The sequence below is a fragment of the Festucalex cinctus genome, chromosome 19, assembly GCF_051991245.1.
Source record: "Festucalex cinctus isolate MCC-2025b chromosome 19, RoL_Fcin_1.0, whole genome shotgun sequence".
In the NCBI taxonomy this organism is placed as follows: Eukaryota; Metazoa; Chordata; class Actinopteri; order Syngnathiformes; family Syngnathidae; genus Festucalex; species Festucalex cinctus.
Genome location: NC_135429.1, coordinates 9,424,049 through 9,430,844, shown reverse-complemented (window position 1 = coordinate 9,430,844; position 6,796 = coordinate 9,424,049).

Below are 6,796 nucleotides of genomic sequence, written 5' to 3'. Positions count from 1 at the left end.
GCCACCCAGTGGCCATTTCGCATAACTCATTTACAAAGTCTATTAGACGCCTTTTAGACCAACACATTAAAATACAAATAAAACCCAAAATCAATAATTCACAAAACAAATATAACAATAATTCTCAACACAAATATAAGTCAATTATAAGTAAATAAAATACGTGTTGGCAAATCAACGTGTTACGCAACCAAACAGTCGCTTCCGGGTCACGCTACTTGCGTCAAGTCAAATATCCAAAGTGGGAAAAAACGTCCAAATCGCACGTTATCCGTTTTCTCCATTTTCCATTTGTGCACAAAATCGGAAAATGGAAAATGAGTCGTTATCCGTTTTTTTTTTCATTTTCGTTTTGGAACGAATATTGAGAAAACAACTCGTTTTTTTGTTTTTCCACTTCCCGTTCTGTTTGGAAAAACCATTATCATACACGGATTGAGCAGCCCTAGTATCAACAGACATGATTGTTGATGGTGAGGAAGTAAGAAGAAAAAAAATATATATATATATATATATATATATATATATATATATATATATATATATATATATATATATATATATATATATATATATATAAAAGCTAAACATTCATTTTCATTGGGGTTTTTCGCGTCAGTGGTTTTATGCATCCAAAAATTCTGCCAATTTCTACATGAAATGGGCTTTCGATTTACAGTCTTAACATCCTGACAAATTTATGAAATTACGTTGAGGAATATGAAACATTTAAAAATAAATATAGACATTTCTGTCATGTTAATTTGACTGCTTCTATAAATAGGGACACTGAGAATGTAATTTACGAGCATTAATTAGCATTAGACATGAGTAATTAGCCTGATGACTGCAAAAAAAAATAAGATCAGGCAAAATCGTCTTCCAACATCTCAATGTGTTATTACTTACTTACTGTCTATCACGAGAGTAAAAACAATGATACACCATTTAATACTTCACGGCCAGTTCTTTGAAAATACTAAACAAACTCACCGTTGTATCTCGCTTGATCTTTTCTTGAGTCATGCTCTGCTTGTGGAAAAAGAAGAATGACCAAACCAATTAATGCGTTGCAGCTCAAAAGCATCTTTAATGGGATTACGGAGATTACGCGCACTAAGAAGTAAAAGTGGCTTCTAAACAAGCACCCAAAGCCAAGTTAAAAAAAAAAAAAAAAGAAAAAAAGTCATACAAACACCTTCATTTGTTTTGTTTTTTTTTGTTATTATTTTCAGTGCATTAATGAAAATGAGTTATTTTACAATTGAAAGATTCACACTCAGAAAAGTTACACGAGTTGTTGTTTCTTCATCTTGCCACAAGATGATGCCAAAGACCAACAATGCGAGTGAGCATTGTTGTGAGTCTGAGAAGTTGAAATGATGAAATCTGTCATGTTTCTTAAATATCGTTTAGTTTAGTTTTTAATCCTAAAATTCTCTGAGGGGCAATAAGTTGAAAAAGAGTTCGCATATTATAAGGATAGAATGTTAGTATTATTAAATGGAAAGTAAACCATTATTCACAAAATTATATTTAAATATAAATGTGTTTTTTTTGGCTGTCCCTCTGGATTCAGGCAATATTAAATTTAATGAAACGCATTGATTAGATTCTCTCCTTGTTTTATTCCTTGTGGGATCTCCCCCTAATCAAAGTGTGATAATGAACAAGATTCACCAGCCTGGCATCATTGTGCAACTCAATATGAGAAAAACGTACACAAGTTGCTGTTTGGACCGCCTGCAGGAAAGTGTCGGCGCGCACAACCTCGACAATCCCAGTCGCTGGTTTTAATTTTAGCTCCATTACTCCCACATCAGCCTGATGTATTAAATTTGGGAGGCTGATTGTCGCCGGGTTTCCACGATGGATGAGCTTGCTGGCAAACAAGCACATCAATATTTCATGAAAATCGTCTTCTACCGCCTTCCAAACAACAACACGGTTTTAAGAAAAGCAGGTTTGATGCTAGCACCTGCTTATTGCTCAGCTCCATCACGGTTCCAACGCAACTTGGCTGCGATTATGTGGTCGTTTTCTACGCCAGATTACAGCCCTGGACAGCGCGAGGGGGCCTCGAACGCCCCTTTTGCTTGTGCTCTTATTGTGTCGCCCTGCGCCTCGTTTGACGTTTGTGTGGCGTGGTGTAATTATGGCATAGTGGGCCAATGCTCATTTTCCCACCTACTGAACACGCAGCTGCGCTGGGCCACCGGATGCAGAAAGAACAAGCGGTGATTGTGTATTGTCCACCTGAACTGTCAGTGAAATTGTTATCTCGCAACCACTACACTAAAACTATTTATTATTTATTATTTTCAACAAAGAAACAGTGCTTACAATTCAAATCTCAACCTAAAGGAACACCTAGCCAGCTGCCTTAGCCTAGCCTAGCTAGTTGGTAGCATGACATTAGCATTTTGGTTAGCCAGTTAACATCATCCAAAAAAGTACAATGGTGCTTGACGTAGGAGTTTAATTTGTTCATAAACCAAGTTCCTAACGAACTTACTCATAATTTCAAATCAATTTTCCCAACTGAAATGATCTGAAACTCAATTATGTGAGCAATGTGACCAGCGGCAGCCATCTTTATGGAGTTTTCATGCAGAGAGCACTTCCAACACCTCTAAAATCCTCCAGAACAATAAATAAATAACCAAATAAATACATAAATAAATAATAATAATAATAATAATAATAATAATTATTATTATTATTATTATCATTATAATAATAATAATTATTATTATTATTATGAGGGATGTTCGATACTACTTTTTTTCAGACCGATACCGATACTCAGACCCTGTTGTGCAAAAAAACAGTCCCGCCTCTTCCGTGCCATATACCCCATTAAGTAAAAGTGAATATATTAAGTTTCATTAATTACGAGTTCATTAAACTTAATATATTTACGTTGGATAAACTTAATCTAAGTGAATATACTAATTTTGGATTCCCTTAATTCAATCGTGTGTTATCAATTGAAGCCATTTCTTTTTTTAAGTTGTTCAACAATTCAATTTGCATTCTTAAATTGGTTCAAAAATTCTCTTTAGAGTATACGGCATTGTTGTTCGTGAGCCTTTAAGGGGTGTGGACATGTGAGTGACGTCAGTAGCTAAAGCTGCTGCTACCGCGGATGATTTTGGAATGTCGGAAGAAGCCATTGCACCCATAAGCTCAAGGAGTGCATGCAATTTCCACAAAGATGACCGGAGCTGGGATTCAAACCATGAACCTTTTGCCTGTGAGGCAGATGTGCTCACTACTCAAGCAAAATGCTGCCTAGTGACTGCTCGGTTCTCAAAATGAAAAGCACACGCGCTTCCAGAGTAGCTGCTGTGACAGAATAAGATAGAAGGCTTTCAAACGCTCAGCATTGTTTGTTTTATTATTTAAATGTGCTATTGCTTCACCCAGCTGTGCCACGCCACCTCGTGAGTCACCCGTACCCAATCATGCACACATCCTTTAAAACAGAGGTGTCAAACTCAGATTAGCTCAGGGGCCGCATGGAGGAAAATGTACTACCAAGTGGGCCGAATCCGTAAAAAAATGGAATATAACTTCAAAAATATTGCTCATTTGCTCCCCAAAAACGTATAAATACGTTCTATATTAAATGTTTTAAGAGTTCCAAAGACGTATTAATGTTTTTTATTTTACGCTAGAGCATACAAAAGGCTTTGATCCAGCCTCTCAACTGCGAAGAACGGGCGAAGAAATGGTGGTTATTACACAAACGTCCAGCAGGTGGCAGCAGAGCAAAGGAGATCAACCAGGGCCATGTTGAAAAAAAGCTCAATTACTCACAATTTTAAATAGATTTGTGAAAATTGATGAAACTTAGCTATATTCTAGTGCTAATTGCTGCAAAATGGAAACAGAATTTTACTTTTTTGTTCCTGATGAAAGAAAAGACTTTACTCTTTCTTTTGGCAGCTTCCATGTTTTTATAGTAATAGAATATTAATCAGCCATCAATAGCAATATTCTGTTGGCCTTGCAAAATAAGTCAAAATCCAGTAAAACTGCCAGTAGTGGAAGTGAATGCTTCTGTGAAAATGGCTGGGAGTGAATGAGATTCAGATTTTCGCTATTTGTGGGCCATCCCGAAATTACAGAGCTCGACTATAAGCATATTGTTCTAAAAAATGGAACGCGGCAACACTTTGCCTGGATGAGTTCTGAACGTATTAAATCGAGTTGTTTTGCATATATATAGTTCCCAGAATGCATTGTGTCTCGCAGTTAACTCATTCACTCCCAGCCATTTTCACAGAAGCAATCCCATTCGCTCCCGTCTGTTTTACTGGATTTTGACTGATTTTGCAAGGCCCACAGAATATTGTGTTCTATTGCTATAAAACCACGGAACCTACCAAAAGAAAGATTAAAGTCTCTTCTTTCATCAGGAAAAAAAAGTATGTTTCTATCTGTTTCCGTTTTGCAGAAATTAGCATTAGAAGAGAGCTAAGTTTCACAAGTTTTCACAAATCTATTTAAAATTGTAAGTAATTTAGCTTTTTTTCTCCAAGGCTCTGGTTGATCTCCTTTGTTCTGCTGCCACCTGCTGGCCGTTTGTGTAATAACTACCATTTCTGCAACCGTTCTTTGCAGTTGAGAGGCTGCATCAAAGCCTTCTGTATACTCTAGCATAAAAAAAAAACAAAAAAAAAAACAAAAAAAAACAACGTATAAATACGTCTTTGGGACACTTAAAACGAAAAAAAAACAACGTATTTACACGTTATTGGGAGCAAATGTGTTAATGACGTTAATCCTTGTCGTAATTGTGTTATCAGTAATTGAATTTGTGTCATATTTAACACGTTTATGTCGGTCTATGACTTAAATTTTTTTTTTTTTATAAACAAACCGTAATCTTAAATTGTGTGTAAAATAATGACACCCAGGACGATTCCATGTACAAGTTGCATTGCTCATCTAAGGACTGCTTGTGAAATTACAAATTTATGTGGTTTGATTATGGATGGCTGATTAATAGTTCCAACATTGCAATTATTATTTTTTTTTAACTTTACAAAATCATCTCGTGGGCCAGATTAAACCACCTTGGGGGCCTGATCCGGCCCGCGGGCCGTATGTTTGACACCCCTGCTTTAAAAGAACAAAAACCTAGAAGGTTCGTTTCTCGACTATCTCTTGACTTGAGGCACGACCGTGTAACCGCATACAAGTCGCTTGTTATAGAGACGGTAGACATGATTTGTACAATCAGAGAGAGGACGTAACACAAACAGCAGAAATGGGACACATCGGCGTGGAGATGCGCCGTCTCTAACAGAGGAATGGACAACGCCACCACATGCAAACCAATGCGGATTTTCTCAGCTTTGCAATGTTTAGCGTGGAAACACAAACTAGCCTCGGTGTGTGCGCAAGCTAGTGTCTGTGTGCTGGCCATCTGTCGAGGGCCATAAGTGTAACATGTGGCACGGGCAGGCAGCAGACAAATCAGAGTCATATGCGCGCATGTGGTGGAGTCAGCGAGGGAGGGCTTGGAAAATTGATCTGACATTTAGGTTACCATCAGCAGAGATGGCAAATCCAAGTCCAGAAAGGAAAAAGCCAGCAACAGTTTGGCTTTAGCCCCTTGTGTAGCTAGCTAGCTCACTAGCAGGTATCTGAGCACTGGGGAGTTAGCGAGGGATCGAGCTCGCTAGCTCGCAGCATAGTGACAGGACTACAAAATTACAGAGGTGGATCATATTACATATTACATCATATTACAGAGGTGGAAAATCCAGGTCCAGGTGCTAGCTAGCAAGCTCCTTAGCTAATAAAAAGTCTTGTCATATTTTTGTGACAAAGATGTTTTGTTGTAGAAATAAAGTCCAGATGTAACAAGAATAAAGTTATGTTGCACAGATGAAGTCATAACTTTTGCGCAAATTGTTTAAATAATAAAAAGCTAATTTTTTCTGATTGTGGAAAAAGAAGCTATAATATTCAGGACATAAAGTTGTAACTTGAAGACAAGGAGGTGTGGCTCAGTGGTAGAGTAGTTGTCTTCAATGTAGAGGTTGTGGGATCAATCACATGCCATTGTTACTATTATGGTTTAGGTTGATTTGGTTACTTTTGTCATGACTTAGGTTTAATTTTGGTTTAGTTTGATTTTTGTGTATGTGTGTATTTAGTATTGTGTCTCCCCTCTGTCTGCGTTGATTCATGGTTGTTTTCACCCCGTTATGCTGTCGTTTTTTTTTTTTTGCCTTATTGTTTCCCCAATGTCTTGTTTTGCTTAAACCTTCCAGATTTCAGTTTTGTTTTGTTTTAATTACATTCCCTTCTTATGTCACCTCTGCTTCCTCGCAACACACTTCTCTGCATTTGGGTCCACACGCATACTCCACAAGGCGTGACAGTGCTTGAGCAAGATACTGAATCCCCAGTTGCTCCTGATGCTGAAGGTGGAAAAGGGCAATATAGTTCAAGTCGCATTTACCAAAAAGGAGTACTGAGCTTCATTTTGATAACAATGCATTTTGAATTTGACCAACGTAAACAAGCAATGATTCATTTCCAATTAAGGGGTACATTTTTAGTTTTGACAGTTACATATTTCCACCAATTACTCCTTCTCCTGAGCCCAAATGCAAATAAACAAGTAGAAAGAAGTGAACCACTATTATTTTCATGTTGAATGGCCACAAATGTACTTGGAACTGATATGGTGAGAGAGAAAAAAAAAAACAGGTTGTAAAATTGAATATAATAATAAACGGTTAACTTCCCTGCTTTGTGGTGAGCCTGCAGAAAG